Source organism: Varroa destructor, unplaced genomic scaffold, assembly GCF_002443255.2.
Source record: "Varroa destructor unplaced genomic scaffold, Vdes_3.0 BEIS01000001.1, whole genome shotgun sequence".
Taxonomy (NCBI): domain Eukaryota; kingdom Metazoa; phylum Arthropoda; class Arachnida; order Mesostigmata; family Varroidae; genus Varroa; species Varroa destructor.
Window position 1 is genome coordinate 52,357,904 of NW_019211454.1, and position 20,276 is coordinate 52,378,179.

Consider the following 20,276-nt stretch of genomic DNA (forward strand, 5'->3'; position numbering starts at 1 on the left):
ACCGCTCTTAAAGTAGTATTATACTAGGCTGACTCATCCTTACGCCTACGACGCACGATCCTATCTTAAAAACAACTGATTTATTCCGGTATACGTCGTCGGAAATATCAATAGTACGAGGAACGACTTCAGGTTTAGTATACATTTAACTCCGAGCCATTTGCGTAATGCATCAATGCCGGGCATCCAGCAGATAAGGGCTTGTGGTCGCTGAAATCTATCGGCCACAGAAAGCATCTTCAAACTAGTAGTATACTTTTTCTTGTTAATTTTTTGAATCGATTCAAATTGCTGGGACGTATTAATGGCTACGATTTCCAGAACTATTTTTAAATCTTTCTTTTGACGCCTTTTCACTGTATCAGGTCTACTTTTACCAAAGGCTAGTACATCAGAGACGAGCCTACTAGGACTTGCAGTCTCACAGGTTTCTACGCCATTTTGGCCAAAAGTGCCCAATCTGTGCGGAAGAGTGTGCTAACGCTGTCACTACCAACGGCGGTTAATTCAGACCAATCAAAAAAAAAAAAAGCTATTGTGTCTACAGCTTTTGTTTAGGAATCTGTAAAGATACGCTGAATAAGAGTCCGAATTCGACGGCCTTACAATATCCCGACCTAGTACCATATCGATGATCGGTTAGGGTGCCACCCGTAATCTAGTCTTTGTTTGAAGTACGACCAACTGTTTCTCTTTAACACGACACGACGGTGAGGTAAAAATATACGTTATAAATATAGTTAGGTAGAATACGCATTATCTCTGCTAAATCTACTACCAATTATTTTGAATAGTTTCGAATTATGTTGTGCGCTGGGCATGAATGGCGAGTGTTTCCAATTCGATTGAAATACAACTTTCTCAGGAATAGTTTATCATAAACCAGGATTATTTATGTATTCAGATTCATTTTGTGAATCCAATAATGATGATAGGAGCCTCTAATAATAATAATGCTAGCTCTGGAAGTTGCCATCCGAAGCTGCTCTCGAAGACAAATAGCAGCGTTGAGCCTGGTGGACATCTTGTACTGCCAAATGTGAAAGTGAGTGAGAATGGAGAAAGAAAATAGATTTTCCATGTTTAAGGAGGGAGCTCGTCGCTTATAGACTGCTATGGAAATTCTATGAACATCGGTGTTCGTAGCAACCCTAGACGTATCAATCAAGCTTTAAATAAAAAAAAAAAATTCTAAATTAGTTGTAACCAACTGCCATATTTAAAACGATCAACAAGTTGCCTGATCGTAAAAACTGTATTTGATTATTTATTATGTTATTGCTAAAAAAGAATGCTATGAAAAAAAAGCTAACCCAAAACATATTATGAACGCCTACACTTAATTATATCTTGATGATTTCTAATTCAGGATATACCTTGATGCTTCGACATTGCTTACCTCGTTTAGCGACATTTTTTTAATACAATGAAATTTATACTTAAATTATCACATTTATAAAATTTCTTAGAAAATTATTGCTATTCTACTTCTTTAAATATTTTATTGGGTTAGTGTATTGACATATTGTTTGCGTAATTTAACAATATTAATACCAATGTTAACAACAATAATAACAACAAATGAATAAAAACTTAATGCAGGTTGACGTAGTAACCTGTTTGTGCTATGAATCATCATCACTTAATGATATACATGTTTGCTAAGCGACCAGCGAGCTCTTTCTACAGGAACTCTAATAAAACAGAGCTCTTCAGCATTAACTACAGCAGGTTTGTTACCTCATCTGGTAAAATTTGAGAGAAAAAAGTTCTCTGTTACTGGTCCGATCAATTCAGCTGATCCGATTAACATTCAGGATCATACACTTGAACGAATAGTCTACGTTTTTCTCCCAATCTGAGCGTCGGGAGGAGGTGTGGCGTTTATTCGCAAAATTACGCTTCGTCTACGCCGGAAGATAAAAAGTCGAAGTTTGGCATTTGGACCAGTAGTTCCTGAACGATTTCTAAGAAACAATCGCAAGCGTTAAATAGGCTCCGCCTACCATCGCTAGCAATAGAAAAACCTCGAAAAAGTACGTTGCGTTCATCAATTCATGTATTCTATGGCAAGGAATATAGCTCCGATACGATACATACGATTAAGTTACTCCTTCAAAGTGTCAATGCGCCGTCGTTGAATAAAACGCACGTATATATTACGTGGTAGCCATCCAAATCTGTAACAGGCCGTAAAAATCTGCCAGTTAGTCCGAACGTGATCACCTTTCGTTAATTCGATCTCTGGGCGAACAAACTAAGCAATTTCCGTATGTAGAACGGAGCAGGGCTCCCTTTGAACTCTGCTTGGACTGCCGCGATTTTTTAAAATGAGCGTGTCGTAACACGTTAGGTAATCTGAAGACATTCGAAAGTTGTTTTCGTCCTTTCTTCATTTTTACGTGATAGGTTATGGTCATCTAGTGGTCATACATTCGGATCCACATTAGCCGTGAGAACTCGAAATGCTTTCATAACAAAATCTTTAAAGGTGAGCCTAATAAATTCGCTTAAGATTTCAATTTGATCACTGGTCACTGAGTGGAGAAGATCTGAGCTTAGCTCTAGCCTAGCTTCAGTGGTCTGTCCTATTTCACAAAACCCTCGTCCATCTTAGGAGCACCTATGTCGGTATGACGCAGCATGAGATAACTACCCGGAGCTGATTAGGGTTTATTTGTAGAGACCGCTAAGCACACTGGCCAGTGGGAAGTTTTACCATAATTGAGGTGTTCACAGATATCGTACTGTACCTCCTATATTTCCGTGATATCTATCACTATCGGCGACACAAGTTAGATCAATACACCCGAGCTTTTTCAGCCAACTACGGAGCCGTCAAATCTATCGCTTAATCATAAGTCTAGCTTGTCCTTAGAGTTGTAATAGCTATATTCTTTTACGTGTTTCAATCACGTATCTGTTGAGGATAGAATTAGCATATATGTATATATATATATATATACTTGCGCGCATTTCTCGCAAATCTGGTGGTTCTCAGTACATTATCCTAATCCCTAGACGTTCGGAATGCATGACTTCTTGAAAAAAGCAAAGGCGTAGATTGACTTTGAGCTAATACAAACAGACATTTAACCACCTCGCGAGCTTCACACAATCACATGGGTAATAAGGTGAACTTCACGAAAAATCCGCGTTGCTTAAATGACATGTTAGTTTTGTGTATAAAACTACTCACTAACCATAATAGTACCTGCAAATAGATTTAACTAAGGTTCATGTCTTAATTAGTATAAAATTGTAAACAATTAATCAACATAAACGTGAAGTTATTTTTCGTTATGTAAACAAGGGCCGAACAGAACCGGTGAGCAAAGCCAGATGACCGACCACCCATCGGCGGTCGTTCGTATGGGTATTTTCGTTTCCGTCTTTCCGATTCCTCTCTGCTCCCACTTGGTCTCTGTCTCATTTTCTCTCCAACACAAACTGGCGCTCAGTCACGCTATTCCAGACTGCGTATGTTTGAAATTCGCGCGTCCGTCACTTATATTTGTTCTTGCTTGTAGCTGCGCTCAATGGACAGTGGAGGTTTGGTGGCTGGCTTTCGTCACAGTCAGCGAAAGTGAACGGGTTCGCGTCCAAATGCAGCCCATACGACTAGTAACGCTTACTGATTCGACGCAGGCCGACAGACTGTTGCCGATGATGCTTAGATTCGCCAGTCCATGGGCTCCGATAGTCTGTGTGCACCATACCATCATATTTAATGCCAATGCGATTCGAGTGGAGCAATGTGTAGGAAATCTTTCTCGATGCGTATCACTAGCAACGCCAGGATCGCTTCGGCCGTTCTGCGCATTTCGCAGGCCGACATGATCGAGAGCGGGTCGCTTAAGGGCGCTAGACGGTGCTGGTAAGGCGCCGAAGTGAAATGGCAGTCTCACCGCTGTTCATCTACTAATGCATTGCCAATGGCTATCGTATATGTCTTCCTTAGACTGAGACAAAAGATAGAATAGTGTAACATGAAGCAACGGCTATACGCTGGGCATAGTGCCTAGAAGCGGCCAGTACCCGGGAAGAAGCAAGGACAATTTGACCACGAATCGGCATCCAGGAGATGGATGATCACGTTCAGACTTAGAGAATACGCAGCTACGAACCTGCACGTGCATTGGATAAAAAAAAATATCACCCATATGTACCTTAAGGCAACTACACTCAAATTTGTGCAACAACGATGAATCCAAAATATGACTAGCTCTATTTATTTTGTACAGCCTACTGATCCTGGTCGCTAATAGAGTCTAGCTCTAGAGATCGTGCCAAAGTAACCTACCTAGTACTGATTTCCTTACGGTACAATCTGATAACGCTTCCAAATAGCAATGGCTAATTTAAAGCAGCACCCTGCAAGAACATTAAACATGTGGGGGCAGCTGACGTCATTTAAAATCAGTATGCTAAATCAAACAGATACACTTAACACTCGTTGCTATAAAGACCTGATCGCAGGAGATGACCGCTCTAAAACACAAATGTATCAATATAACAACGCCAACCTATTTTGTCACCCACTCGGATATATATCTATCGCCGCAGCAAAATTGCGTTGACTTTTAGCCACGGAAAAAAATAAATGCTTCAACACGTTACAGTCATGTCAGTTACTATTCAAATTTTTCAAACATTTTATTGTAAAACATGTGTTTATAAAACAGACGCATGGCACATATATATACAACAATAAAATGTACAGGAACGTCATTAAATTGGGTCGACAGGATGTAAACGAAACGTTCGCAATTTTCTCTAAGTAGATTCCGCTACGCTATGATCAAACATGAGAAATAAATGCCAGTTTCAAAATGTATGCAAATCTTTCCCTTTGATTCGTCTGAATCAAAGCCGATTCTGATTTAGTGTATTCGAAAGGTGTGAAGCTTCAGGAAAAAGGAGCTATTTTGCAGTTCCCAAATCCAACTGGCGAAAAGGAAAACATTGCCCATAAAAAAAAAAAGAAGCTGAGAGAAAGCGCACCGCCAAATTGACGGCGCCACATCCGACGAAGAGAACTGGTGCCGTGAAGCCCCGTCGCCAGTTTTAACATCAACAACCGCAGACGAGTTGACGGCAACGACAATAATCATAAATAATAAATGTTGGGGAAGAACACTGCATCTACGCAGTGTAGCGGCGAGTGCCTGAAGCTTGTAACAATGCATTTAGTGAAGCAGCTTTTCTATGCCAATACCAGTAGCATTTCATCCCAGTGGTTGGTTCCTGCTCGGCCGTAACTTCAATCGAAATTGTTGTTGGTCTGTTTATAGCTGACTGCGCCACATTGAACTGTCATATGTAGAAGGAGCGATGTCGCCAATGACGCTGGCCACCATCAGATAGTGTCACTGTGCAACATTTGAATTCGAATTGGTACCTCACGCCCTCTCCGTCGGTCGCTTTTGCCTTGCTTCGCAATATCTTTCTCGTGGAGCCTCTCCTCCTCTCGCGCAATGACGCTGAGATTACTCTGTTTATGAGGGTTTGACCAGACTTTTGCAGAAACTGCTTGAAAAGAGCAAGCACGATCGCTTCGGCTACGGTAACGCTAGGAAGAATAGGATGCACGATATGTTTGTTGACGGTTACCCTCGGCGCCTGTTCAGGGCTAGGGATGATTTGTAAGAGATCATGTAAGTCTGTGCGACTCGATCTGCGAATAACGCAAGCGGCATATATTATTCATAAATATCTCGAAAGGACTTCCGTTTATTTCAGCTGAAATTTTAGAGAGATAATTGTCCGTAATCTTACATGAATACACTGGCTAAACTCGATATTTTTCCTCTAGTCGTTCATGTGTGAGTCAATCGAAATGTGAAGTCCTGCTATCCGTGCCAAAAACACATTTTTTTTTTTTAATCACCTTTGATGAATTAGTTTTATCAATGTGGTGTTTCATATATGCTTGAGATGTGTTCAAATAGGATTGATCATAACTAATATTGAACTCGTGAACATGACGAGTTATTTGTTCCGTTCTAATTTTTACCTGAATGATTGAACTAAGTTCAGGATACGTACAGTTTAAGCTTTTAACTGAAACACTATAATCGTTTCTGGTGATAACTGTACTATCTGCGCAGAACTTGCATGCCGCACGGCATAAGTTACGAGTTAATCTATTGATAAAACGGATCAATAATTAGCCTAACTATGCGCAACTTCTCTTCAGTTTGCTTAATCGGTCAATTTCCACTGTAGACTAGAAAACCAAGCACATTAATGGGACCCATTACTCTAATCCATTACCCATTACTAATAAGGGACCTCTTAAACCCTCTGTGGAATGCTCTGCGCAGAATTACTCGTCCTGGGAGTTGTGAGCAGGGACTTGAATCTTCGTTTATTGTTACTCAGTAAACTTGGCCTATTCTATCAAATAGCGCCGGTAGTAGCGCCTCTGTGCTGAGCCTATACTTGAAGCGAGGTGTGATTGCGGGTTCCACCGAAGGCCGCTTGATTCGCACAATTGACGAGCATAAGAAGCCTGGGAACGCAAAGGAGTTCTGCTAAGACTGCCCTGCCAAGATCTGCGACGTTGATATGAATTTCGATGTTGAATGTTGTGTAAACGGAAATTTCGACTCCCGTTGGAAGTAACTGGTAGGGCCATTACCGCAGGTATCCGATAGCTTGGGCTGATAGTCTCTTCATCCTGGCTGTTAGAACTTGCGCTAGTCCAGGACAGCCCCGTTCCAGAAAGCGGATAAACGTGCCATATGTATTGCTGCTGTGGCGTCAGTATCTGGTTGCCTGGAATAACAGTGAAAGTAGTTATACCAAGCGGACGGTTCGTATCGATTCGTTGTGAAGCCATGGTTTGCATTTCATCCGATGCAGGACGCTGAAACATTAAGGAATTGCTAAAGGTATCGAATTTAGACTTATCTGAGACACTCGATTCTCTCGGCCATAACGCCTCTGGTGTTGTTTGCGCTGCTTGACTAGCTAGTTGGCCTACCGAGCCGGTGTTTCCATCCGAAAAAGATTTGGAAGTTGAGTCATTAGACCTGCACCACATAACGAAGAAATATCGTCGGCTTCGTTTTTTTCGTGGGAATACCACAGTTACGTATACACGAGTATACCGTTGTTGGTTACGAATTGCCCTGCATCCGACAGCCTATCAATGTTTTCGATCAATGGCTTTCACGTATCCGAATAACATAGTCCTTGTATTCGCAAGTCCATTAGAAAGCCGACAACTGTGTGTAGGCTCCAGGTTCGCTTTTACATACACCCACGTTAAGTTTTGGTCACGCTAAATTGGTCCGTAGAATTCGAGTCTGATTGGATGGAACCTTTGCAAGTACGACTATGAAAACGTATCATAAACATACGTCATTTTGACACTGATTTTTTAAGCTATTTGTATGGGAACTATAACTATACATATCATATATACATTTATCACGAGTCAATCGAGTCAAAGTCATCAAGTGAGAACTGCAAAATTCTTTGCTCTAACTTTCTTGTTCATAGCGCTACGGGGGGAAGCCCTAAAGGAGCCTCCAAAGACAGTTTTATGGACTCTCTATGACTTCCTCGGCACAAGGATGCCCGGTGACATCTGAAAATGTTTATCGCTTTCCCTTTCTGATTTTTCTTTTGCCGATACTCAGCTATCATGTTCGAAGAGCTTCTGAACTTTGGAAAACCTGAAAAAACTTAGTCATAGTTTCTTATAAATTACTAATATTTATTCTGTGATTCGTGTTCCAAAGATGGCTACACGGGCGAAATGAAACAGCATTCTTTAAAAAGCTGCCGAAATTATCGTAATAGATGTGGTACTATTAAAAAATGGCTCGCTGAGTTTGCAAACGGTATTTTCGTAGGTAAACAATTCTAGCCTGTGGAACCAACGACTGCGGTGGCTTTGTGAAAGGAAGAACTCTTCTGTGCTATATAGAATTCGAGCATCAACACACGACCACTTAAGCAAATTATTAATTTGTGTAACAAATGATCGCATAGAAAACTTCTTTGGATGTTATTGCATCTTGGGACACGGATTTCATCGTGTAATGGCCAGAGAAACAGTAGTAGGAGAATGGATGCCGAAATTTCCAAATATGCATAGTGTAAAAAATAAGTGCTTATACCAGCCTTCCCTGATTCCGCCAAGGTGCAGTACTGATGCATATATTGACTGATTTTAAGGACGTGTAAGATACTATAAAGAAAAACCAGCCACTTTTAGGATCATCCTAGTCGTTTAAGATAATCCGTAAGTCAACAAAGACTTAAAAGCAAATAGGGTGTTAAGCTTAAGACCTATGCAGTAGTTCCCGTGTTAACATTCGAGGCATTTCGATTGATTTCTTTCCTAAATAATAATAATACCTAAATGCATATGGAGATGTGTAGGTTGCAAAGTAGTAATATCTTTAGATTTAACAATATTATTTAAAATTTTTTCATGCTTCCCTGCTTCATGCTGGCCATAACTAAGGCCATAGCTTTAGATGGGCCTGCTATTCATACATTGATAGGGGAAACACATCTAATGCCAAACGTTACAACTAATCTGTCCTTATACGTAGTATAATATCAAGAACGCGCTTATCGTAACTTGCGCTACTGTTTACCACAAAATTTCTATTCGAATCCAATGCTGATAGCTCTTACACAACATATATGTATGCTACGAATCGGCCATAAAGTTGTGAAACCTATAAAACCCCTTTCTAAACCATCATCGCATAATATATTTGTTCAGTTGTCCTTACCATCGCGAGGAAAGAGCCGATTCTACATTGTCACGCCATTGGATTTGCGATCTTCACAATTGCTGCTCATGGAACACAAGTCTATTTCTCTCCTTTACCTGTTGTCACATGTAGATGAACAACCAATCCCTATTGAACTGTGCGAAATTAACTAACTGAAGCTGATTTCACTAAAAATTCATTGTTATTAGCACCTGCCAGCTCTCGGAAGCTTTTCAGCGACCGTGTTCAGTTAAACTATCTCATTTGTACAGATCTCAGGGTAAAAAGCATCGTAATAACGATAGACCGAGTTACATTATGAGCCCGACGACGAACCGTACTAAGGCGGCACTTTTTCCATCAGGAAAGGATGAGCTCGAGAGAAAAAGTGATAGTGTTGAGATAGTGGGAGCTGCTATACCGCCTATTATTTCCCGGGGGCCTAAAAGGCCCCGGAAGAACGACCATCGGCCATCTATTTTATCTGCTTTCTTTGTGGGAACCCAGCCGGCACCTTTGTGCGCTGCCCTATAGCCGACAGCCAACATGGCGAAAGAGCCCACTACGATGTATGAGCTAGCAAGCCACTGAGGAAATGGCAAGTGCAACGCGACGGTCAGGAGGGATAACCGTATACGACCACTAACCCAAGGGTAGAAAAACAATTGGCTAGTAGCATCACCTCTGGACGTTACTTTTAGCAATCCGTTTCTGTGGACCCTTTCGACACGAGAGAAACATATAGAATATACCTTGAACAACATATGGCAATATTTTGTGGTCACCGCGTAGACATGACAACCAAAATATAATAAGCGAACATATACAAGATCGCGTACCGTCTCTAATGAATAGCTTTTTGAGCACCTAGCTCAGAAGAATGGCTTGAATACTACTACAAAGAAGCACCAAATTCACTGAACCACAAGGAAATTTAAACGCATTTTTTATACATAAGTGACCCAGTTAAACATGGATGTAATTTCTACTGTAACTTTGCTCTAATTTTGATTATAATTACTTCGCTGTTTATACAGCTTTTAGCGGTCATAGAACGTATAGCTTATTTACCATTTTACATCAAAATCAAGATTATAAGACAAAGCATAATATGAGTAATGTATTGCGCTGGCATTCGGTCAAATATTGGTGCAACAGTTGGCACGAAAACGAAAAAAAAAGTTTATTCTAAACTATAATAAATAAATTAAATAAAAATAATAGTTTAGAATATACTTTCAGACACATACTGGGATACTGAAATCTAATAGACTGATGCCTAATTCTAAAAGCTGCTCCACTTTCGTCAAAGGCCACACGTAGCACGACACGTGTAACATAACGGCTTCACATATATGTTGCATAAATGCTTCGCCTTCGGATAACATACGTGTGCGCGTTTCGTAACAAACTCAAAAATCGCTTAAACGACTAATTTTTCTCGTACTCGCTGGCTGCCACCGCAAACGAAATACTTTTACTGACTAAATCCTCACCTGAAGGCCTCATTAGAATCGACCTTTCTACTCAACAGGTTCACATAGAGCACGATGAATAGCATTCTATTTCCACAACAACGTTTACTCGTTGAGAACAGGACTAGACTCGTTCGTCTCCTCGTAATATTCTTGTACACAAGTAGGTCTCTGTGGATAGTTCCTAGTTGTCCCTCTTGACGCGCCCTAAGTAAGGGCTAAGAAATCACGCAAATCCGGTCCGCAACAATATTACCGTATTCGGCAAAAAATTAACCAGAGTCAAATCTCTCAGATAAAATCAGCCACCATCGCGTTTACCGCTTATTTTGCAGGCATCACCCGGTCTATTCCTTATGCTTTCCTTCGATAACAGTTCAACCTGCTCATCTGATCGAACGTGCACGAATATGTAATTTCAATTTCGAATCCGCGCCCCATAATCATCATTCAACACGAAGGCAGTTATCGCACAGAACCGCCCCATCTGGTTGACTAATCCTACCGACGCAGTTCCCAGTCAACTTGCACCCCTCGGACGAAACTCTGCACGAAACGGGCCAGTTGCAAGCCGAAGCAATAATAAGCAATAAAACGAATACCCGTTGAAGTGTCGAAGTGCTTTTGGCGAATCGCAAAAGCCTTAAATGATGACGATGACAGGAGGCCGTGAAATCAAGTGAAGAGTGGCATATTCTTCGTTGGCGCGGCAAGAGGTAGAAAAGACAGAACAGAAATAACTTGAACAACGGCGTTCTTCTTCACACTTAGAGGGAAAACGTGCGTGGTTCACTCATCTTTTTCTTGTCTCAACGACTCAACACTCGAAAATCACTTGGCAACATTTCGCGCCTGTGCATGCATTCTCCCTTCGGTAGTGACAAACGACCGTCATTATTATCGTTATTCGTCTTATTATCATCAAAATGAATCAACATCATTTTTATTACAATTATTAGTTGTCCTCCATCGCGGTTGGTACTCTGCGCAGCCATACTGGCCGGCGTTCCTGCCGTCACTATTGTCGCAGTAGCAGACGTCGTCGCCTCCCGAAGGAATGGCGATCTCTTTGATTTCGAGTGTGACGTGTGCTGCAACTGAAGCCAGAGTCGTGGAGATGCAATGAGCGGTGCGATGCGTCGACGCATTCGGCGGAGATATTCCTTCCGTCCAATAAATCGATTTATGATGAGCACGAGGCATGAAGATCACGAAGAACAGAAGAGAGTACAGAAGAGAAGCTGCGGATGAGGCGACACTACCGGTCTCGCCAGCATCAGCAAACGTTTCCTCTGCAGCGCAGTCATTTTGGTCGAACCGACCGATGACTCAGTGACCACGTCTAAGGGTTCCGGCAAATTGCCAGCCAACCTCGTGCCAGCTATCCTGAATGAATGGGTGGCTGGGGTAAATGGGGAATCTGGGAGAGCTGAGGGGAAGAATAAGGGAAATCAAAACGAGTGTTTGCTAATTGAAAATATAACAACACAACGTATGGCGAGATCGAGGCCAAATATAGTACTGAAAACGGAGTAATGCCAGTCAAATTGAATTAATTGGATACGACATGGAATACAGATGAACCAACGCGAAATTGAATTGAGGATTAAGTTAAGCTCGGATTAAGAAGAGAGGTATTTCATCCCGTGTTAGTTCTAAAATTACAAATGTAAGAGGCAATTTACAGACTAAATATCCGTGAAAAATTTCTCAAATTAGACAGACAATGATATATTATATAGTACGGACATTTTCAGCCGTTAATGAGAATATTCCTTTAATATAGAAGAATCTATATTATCTATAAAGAATTATAGATAAGATTATACAATCGAGCAAAGGGTTATTAAACAATACTATATATCAGCAACAAGTTTTTTCTCTTAAGCTCTCGACGTACAAAAACTTATTCGCACATACAAACAAAGAGCTACTGCACCTAGCTGGTAGCTATAACTTGTGTTTAAAAAGGTTAGCACCGTTGCCGCACGCCCCGATAATGGCTTTAAGTTGTCACTAGCTGTTACGAGAGAGGCAATACAATGTTACGTTGACCGGCCTAACATAGTGTGATCTTTGTTGACTTCAAGACATCGGTGATTGGCTCGATTCGACGGACAGGGCTTCAACAGGACGTGGATGACAAAGTTGTTTCCAATACGGACAGTTTTCAATAATGTTTATATTATTGACATATGCGTAATTATTTAGAATGTCTAAAGTATCCCTGTTGACTGATGAGGCGAAGTAGTCTGAACTACCATGGAACAGATGCCTGTGCCAGCCCCCACGTTACTTTGCATGCAGCTATCTAAACCACCAATAAAAACAACTGAAGTTATTGGGTCGAATCTTATTTGCTTCTGCATCTCCCTGTTAAATCGTGCGAGATACTCAAAAAAACTTCGAATTAGGTTATAGTAAACCACATGAAAACAAGGGTATTCACACACAAGTTTCAAGTGTTTGTGCATGTACGGGCCTGAGCATGGGCATGAGTGCCAAACCAAACTTTAATGAATATAGATATAGATACTATCTGGTTGACACTGAGGTCCTTGCCAGGAGCTGTTACACGTAAAAACAAATCGAAGCATGATAGCACTTTTCGATTCGTTGCGAAACAAACGGTAAAATTACGCACGCATCGTAACATGTTAATAACAATTTGAATAAAATCGAATGGCCGCCATAACAAACCCGGCTGACAACGCCAAAATGTACACCCCCAAGTCAATATAGGCACTGCTCCAACTATATCAATTCGTCACGCACTCACTTCATGCACGCCTGCATGAGCGCGCTGCTGTCCACTAGCCGTATCGTCAATCTAAAGTAATCTGTACGTAAATCAAAATCTAACGCATATTAGCGTTCTAGCATTTTGGATATCAGTACCGGCGTATCATCGTAGACGTTTATGTTCTACGAGCTATCTTAATCTTCCCGATTTATTTGAACTATTTTACTTATCGTATTCTATTCAGGCTGCTGGCTTCGTTTTCATCCGATAGTCGCATTCCGCAATATCGCAAGTGCAGCTTAATATAATATACCTTTTTTGACACGATAAATCTAAAGGTAAAATTAGGTAACTGCTTTACTACTATAAGATGAAATTATTTCATCTGGTATAGCTATGACTTACTCATTTATCCATTCAGTTGGCAACCTGCCTGTTTTGCCGGTAACTAACGCCCGTGTATATCGACTATAGTCTTGCTTCAGACAGCTCAAACACGACAGATCCTAGAACAGTGGGCGGAGTACGGCGTCCTCTGCAGATCCGTCTGGTTCAAAGGTATTTTCATTACCCGCTGGTGGAAAGTACCACCTCTGCGCGACGTGTGGAATAAGTACGAATGGAAGTCGCTAATGGAGTGAAGTGAACTTGAGAACGCCTCCAGGTTTTAGGTCAACTCAGCACGCCCGGCGTGCAAGAAGACGCATTCCATTTGTATTTACCCCGAATATTACCTCCTCTTAGTCTAATCGAAGTTATGACTAAACTCGCGTGCTGTTTGATTCTTTCATCTGGATGTACGCAGAACGACATGCTTGCATACACCTGGCAGTAGCGGAAATAGGTCGGAAACGCAACGGAGTTGCTAACTGCGCCCCTGCTCCGCTACGAATAAGAACGGTACAAGGATCTGAAGCTCATGGCTTGAAATTGCGGATTGCTCGTGGTCATAAACAAGAACAGCGTTTAGCATAGAACGACGAAAATGACACTTCCATGGGTGAACATATTTTCCAACGCATTATCGCAGCATCCGATAGTGTGCTTGCCTATTAAACTTCAAATCGTAAAGAGACTTCGTTTTATGCTAAGAGCCAACAGTCTAGCCTAACGAGTCAAGCACCAGACGTGAAACGGTAACGACATTTTTTGCTTTGTAGGCTTCGAAAACGAAGGTAGAGACACTTCGTTTAATGGTACAAGCTAGCAACCTAAGACACGCGATGCGAAACGCTTAGTCTAGATAAAGCCTTCGAAGCTATGTCTAGAACAACTGTTCCTTTTAAAGGGCCAGTGACTTGAATAGACCTTTGTTGTTGGTTATCCAACTTTGCTGAAAAATATGACAACAATACTAATTAGGATGGCTTATTAGACAGTAATTTAGATAACTCAAAGGGCTTACTATCGTTAAACGCTTACATTATAGTCCCCTTTATGGGTCGTTCTACAACTATTGTCTATATCAGCATCCACATGAAATTATTATAATACCTCGGTGGGAAGAACAGGGCGTTAAGAAGAATTAACAAGTAAAAGTAGTCATAAAATGCTCTTGATTGACCTAACAATTAACGCAGGCTATTTTAAACTATAAAAAATCTATATTGCTAAGCCCATCAGATCTGCTTAGACGTGATGCCACTTGGTTGTGTCTGAAAAAAATAAATCGTTAACTTATAAATTATACTATACGCCATAGTACCTTAAGTGTAACCACCAGCTCTCTCTGCAACCCCAAACCCATTGACATTTCCGGAGTTTACGTGAAACTGCTATTATGCGTTGGCTAGCATCGTCCGGGGAAGCGTATCCCTGCTTTCCTTTGAGCAGTAGAGTGATGAATTGATGCAACTTATCGACGACGGGACAGTCATCTAGCACTGTTCACTGAAGGAATTGTATTGCCCCGCCAAACATCGGCAGTACCCATATAGTCTGCGTACAGGGGAAACCAACGCAGGCCGGAAAAGCCGAGACAAATCAAAAAGAAGACATATTTCGACAGCAACGGCTTCCGACTCTCTAACATCTGCCTTCAGCTCTGCTCCCTCAAAGTAACAGCCCAGTCGATGGCATCACTCGCTAGAGCGGCTGGACGAAATGGGAAATCTTGGCAAGAGTCTGATTTTAGCATCGGTCGCCGCTTTGTTGCTGCTGTTGTTGTTATGGCGGCTGTGGCGGTGAAAACCACTCATGCTTTGATGAAAAACATTTCATTGCCCCTATTTTTTCTTTCGCTTTCAGTCCCTACGGTTGCCCCTGACCAATAGCAAGAGTCGGAAGTTTACGTCCTGCTGCAGGTCTGCTCGGTCTTTGGCAAGTGAGTGATATAGATACATTTGGCGGTGCCTGCTTATTGGTCGCTGCCCTTGACGGGCAGTTGCTAATTCAAGACTTGCGAAGAAAGGCGGCAAGGCAGGAATAACCGCTGACCAATGAAGTCTGTAGCCAGTGTCATTTTTTATGTCCATCCTGACCATTAGCACGCTACAGTTTGAGTTGACGGTAGCTGATTGAACCTCTAAGGCTGTGCTTTGTCCTATTCCATAGGCGAACTTCCGGAGAAATAGACTTCAAGCTTTCCTGTATGTGGAACTAGCAAAAAACAAGAAAACTTTTAAATCATCTAATATATTATGAATAACAACTAATTTCTTAAAGTACGTATAGAACCTACACTTTCCAATGAAGCAAAAAATTAACGTTACAGGCCGCCGGAGAGATTTCAAGAGGTTGTGCCATCTACGCTTGAAGCGTAATTTTTTACGTTCTTCTTGTGCTTCAGGCATTGCCCAATAACATCAATGGGAGATTGTTGCACAAAGCAGATTGATCTTGTGAACTAATGAACTATAGTGGTTTAAGGGTTCTTCAAAATAAAAAGCGTTTAGCAGATTTGGTCATAGAAACAACCAAACTTAAGTAAAACGAACTAATGTAAACAATCAACATGCAACAGTGAGCAATTACTTCACAGGCTCTTTATTTTATATGATTTTGCATGTTGCTGACCGATGGGTTTGTAACAGTTATTATAGCCGGAAACTCACGACCAAAATAATAAATAGTGATAGTATCACAAATAGTGTCACAATATCTGCAAGTTCTGTTGAAAAAAAATTAATTAATTAAAATACGTTTGAAATTAAACTCATCATCGGGGCCCCTATCTAGCCTATAGGCTCATTTTTTTTTTCAGTTATGTTCGTTGAATGCCTCTCCAGTTTCTAGGATATCCTTTAACAAGAAAAGTGATCCGCTTCCATAATAAATTATCTATAAATATGTGATTCTGAAATGGTGAGCTATACAAGTGCAGAGTGTTTAGAAGTTTTATGAAGCTATATAAGATTATCTACCAAGTTCCGACAGTTACGTGCCATGTGGGGTGATATTTTGTCCTGCAAATAATTATTGAAAAACAAAAAAAGGAAAATTTAATCTCAAAGCACAGGATAGGGTAAATCCGGCCAATTATTCAAGGTATCAGATGAAACCTGAAGTTCTCTGAGGAAAATCTTTGATATTTTTCCTTTCATTTTTTTTAAATTTCAGGTTCAACGAATATATATTTACATAATAAATGACAGAAGTTGACTTACCTTGAATGGAATTTTACCTCGGTAACAGTTGAACTTCGTTTGATGTCCCGCAAGATTGCATAACGCTCTGATGAACGTCCTGCATGTTACGCGTCTTTTTCATGAGCGTATATACATTAGACCATTTGCATAGTTTATATGGAAGTAACGTGCATTATACACCTAAGTACCGCTTGCGATCTTTGTTTGAGCTTAAATAGCCAGGGAAACAGTTTATGGAAATTTATAGAAGCTAGGGAAAGCTTACGAAAGAGGGCATCGTGCTAACGTCAGACCATCGCCATATCGTATCACTGAACAACTTATGTTTTCTCATGTGACAGAAAAAACTTGGACCAGGCCAAGCAAGTGATTTCGTGCCTAATATAGTCGTTGGGACTAACAATAATGTTCAACAAATATATTTTTATTTCATAATTTATGGCGGCATTTAATTGAGACTATGACAGAATCGAAGTAAAAGTACTTTAGTTAAATACGTCGTATTATTACTTTGCATGTAGAGATGAAAATATAAATGAGTAGTTTCCATTTGCGTTTTACTAAAGGGAGCTGGTACGAGCACGGGGAAATAGAACCGGCAAATGTCATGAGGTCTTCGTGCAGAAAAGTAAATGAGTCATTAAATGTACATTGCTTTGAAGGAAATCGTCAACGGCCCTATTACCGTTGAAACGGGTACCTATTTCTAGGCAAACGACCTAACCTAAAGCGAACTCTTAAACCTAACGAAAAAAAAAAAGACAATAGGGAAATGATTGAAACGTTATTATATTTATACGGTTGAGCCACGACTTCTTCGTTAATTAGCTAGAGTCTGGGTAATAATTATGGAAGTTTTCATTTGAGCTGTAATTCGAACGATTCTTGAGAATTACAGAGGCAGCATAAGATTAAACATACGCTACTTCAAATTGTGTTCTTGGCCTTAGAAGAAAAAAAGTCGTTTCAACCATTTCACAGCGCTGTGTTCTAACTATACCTTTTGAACCAGTTAACGTTTTACTACAACAAATTCCTTAGACCTGCCTTCGAAAAAATTGCTCTAGTAATATTCTAGAATGCACAGTATATATACATAAATCAGTTGTTTATGTAAAACTGACACGTTTAATCAGCATAACTGATCGCAGGTGGATTTGTCATACAGCCGAAACAAACAAGCCATGTTTGAAGAACGATAGTTGTCGTGTAAGAGCAAGAGATAATTTTCAGAGGCTTTGCCTTTTGTTTTTGTATAATAGGGTGGCAACTGTCAAGGCTAAACTCCTCTTTGCTAAGATATGACTTCGTAACGACCCCCGGCCGATTATAATCCTGTGGCACTGGGCGAAAAAAAGCATCTTCTGTGTATATTTTTCCTCGGCGGGAAGATACCTGTGCTCTAAAGCTCTGGCAACAATATTTGGCGCCGTAAATTATTTCTCGTACGTATTTCTTTTACGTTAGATACGTCATAGATTGTGATCCATTTATCGTATGTATATACTGAGTTCTGTTGAGCTGCACGAAGTCGAGTTCTGAACGGCCCACAGACTGTTACGGCTAAGCATTGTAACTTGCCAAAGCAGTAGCATAGCGATGTGGATATCAACTTGATCGTACTTAGATCTGTATGAGTGACGTGATTATCCATGATTAGAAACATGGCTTTTCTAACGAATAGTGAATGGCCACAGTGAAATACTTAGGAGGGTCTTTAAATAGCTGTTTTTTAATCCATTTGAAGAATTTTGCAGATCATCCCATAGTTGCATCGATTACCATATATTTCCCCAAGTACACCTTAGGAAACACAAAACGCGCCGAACAAATTCTATTTCCACATGCGGACACCAAGCTGAGTACCATAACAAAATTTCGGCGTTGCTGTGATGTCATTTTAGCAACGGTTTTTTTTCCCGTTAGGCACAATCGCCTTCAGATGGTACATTAGCGTAAACGGAACCGTCTATTTGAAAACGTAAACTGTACGACTTAACTGAAGTTCTGGGAAACCTTGACCGCTTCCTCAATAAAACCTGTTGCACATGCAAAGGACATCTTTTCGGGTTTTTACAGGAAAAGCTGATCGTGTTGCACTGGAAATGCCATCATCAAATCGTTCTCTGCACGTCGGTGGCGATGCTGACTATCCGCTACATTTGTGTTTAATTGCTGGGCAAACTCGTAGGTAATTGACCTCACTTTGAACAACATACAACCTTTTGGCATGCGTTAAAAGCATGACACGAATGGACGTTAATTAAAGTTCGTTTTAACTGCCGGACACCGCATCTCTTCCGTAAAATTAAGTTGCCATAATTGCAACTGCCGTTTCGAACCGCACTTTATCTTTATCGAACTTTTTTTTTAATATTCGCCCACCATTATGAGATTCTGAGTCCGATAACGAGGCGAGAGATCTAACCTCAGTCGCGGCTGTACAAGTAATGACGATAAGGACTGTTAGGGTGGCTTGTTTCAAATGATCGTCTGATACGTATCACTACCTAAAGCTGACTAACACAACACAGTGTCCAAATCACTTAGAAACTTGAATTTATAAGCCACATTTTGTAGTCTCGACGATGCGCTATGCAGATGCTTTTCAACGATTCACATGAACTTAGAGCATGAACGACCCCTGTAAAAACTTCAGTAGCATAATATTGGAAACCTTAGCTGATTTCAAGTCTTAAGTAAGCCTTTTCTGCTTCTAGTTTAGCTCTGATCAACAGGATCAAAAAACGTTTGAGTTATACCACTTTCTCTTCGACAATGCTCTATAAGAACATTTCTTTTGAAAACGACTTTAGAAATGTAGTATATAAACACGAAAGCATTTGAAAATAGAGCCATAAAAGCACGAAAATGTCACGCTGATTGTTTGACATTAAAAATGTAGTTTTGGGATAGGCAAAACTGTGATAGGAATTTAGGCTGATTATTTTTTTACACGAAAGGGTCTTACGTGGGTCGATGGATGTCACTTATTAAACATGATACAACAAGGTCTTATCGGTCCTAGGTAAATGGTGTATATAGGGTACTAACGAACGTAATAGTAGCGATAAACTGACCATGAGATATGTGTGTATACTACGCTCTCTGTAGCACATATATAGTATACCGTCTCTTTTACTTGTTACGCACTACAGCCAGCTACAACAGCTCTTTACGAGGGCTGTGTGCCTGAAATTTCTATTACCGTAGAAATTTCAATTCGATTTTAACTCTAAAAGATGTGGGGCTAAAGCTATTGATTGACTGTGTTTCTCCGATCTAAGCTAACCAATCTAGCAACACTGCCCGTTACGTTTTCAGTTAGCAAGTCGTAATTATAAAAATCTCCGACTTTCACTGCAAAAATTAGCATCGCCTTACGCCCTAGTAAATTCGGTATCGCCGCCAAAGTTACTTTTTCTGCTACTCTCCTGTCCTGTCCTGGCTCATTTCTGCTGGGTCACACAGACCAATCCATGCCGGTGGGTAGCGATAGTGTACTCGAGACAATTTCTCTTGTTGCGCAAACAATCTCGAGAATAAATTACGTTTTCCTATCGGGCCTGGATTGAGTTTATGAGAGACTTGTTTTCTGCCGTATTGATTTCTAGCTGTAAGCAATATTTTCATTTCCAAACTCTTTAAGCGCTGGTAGCGCTCACCCAGGCCATAATCATAAATAGCAAAATGCTTGATGTAAATATCCCCCATAGTTTCATCTGTAGTT

At 40.6% G+C, this 20,276-nt stretch overlaps 2 long non-coding RNA genes across 3 annotated transcripts; both read left to right on the plus strand.

Moving 5' to 3' along the window:
- The first annotated feature begins 5,516 nt into the window (after positions 1–5,516).
- Positions 5,517–12,557, plus strand: LOC147758797 (uncharacterized). 2 transcript variants are annotated; one of them, XR_015317644.1, is made up of 3 exons: positions 5,526–5,657; positions 10,552–11,850; positions 12,307–12,557. It is a non-coding gene; the product is annotated as an uncharacterized LOC147758797 (long non-coding RNA). The 2 variants fall into 2 exon arrangements; XR_015317643.1 differs by lacking the exon at positions 10,552–11,850 and having other exon boundaries at positions 5,517–5,657.
- Positions 12,558–13,723: 1,166 nt separating this feature from the next.
- On the plus strand, positions 13,724–15,889 carry LOC111243220 (uncharacterized). The gene is made up of 3 exons (XR_002670375.2): positions 13,724–14,095; positions 15,207–15,282; positions 15,673–15,889. It is a non-coding gene; the product is annotated as an uncharacterized LOC111243220 (long non-coding RNA).
- The last annotated feature ends 4,387 nt before the right edge of the window (positions 15,890–20,276 follow it).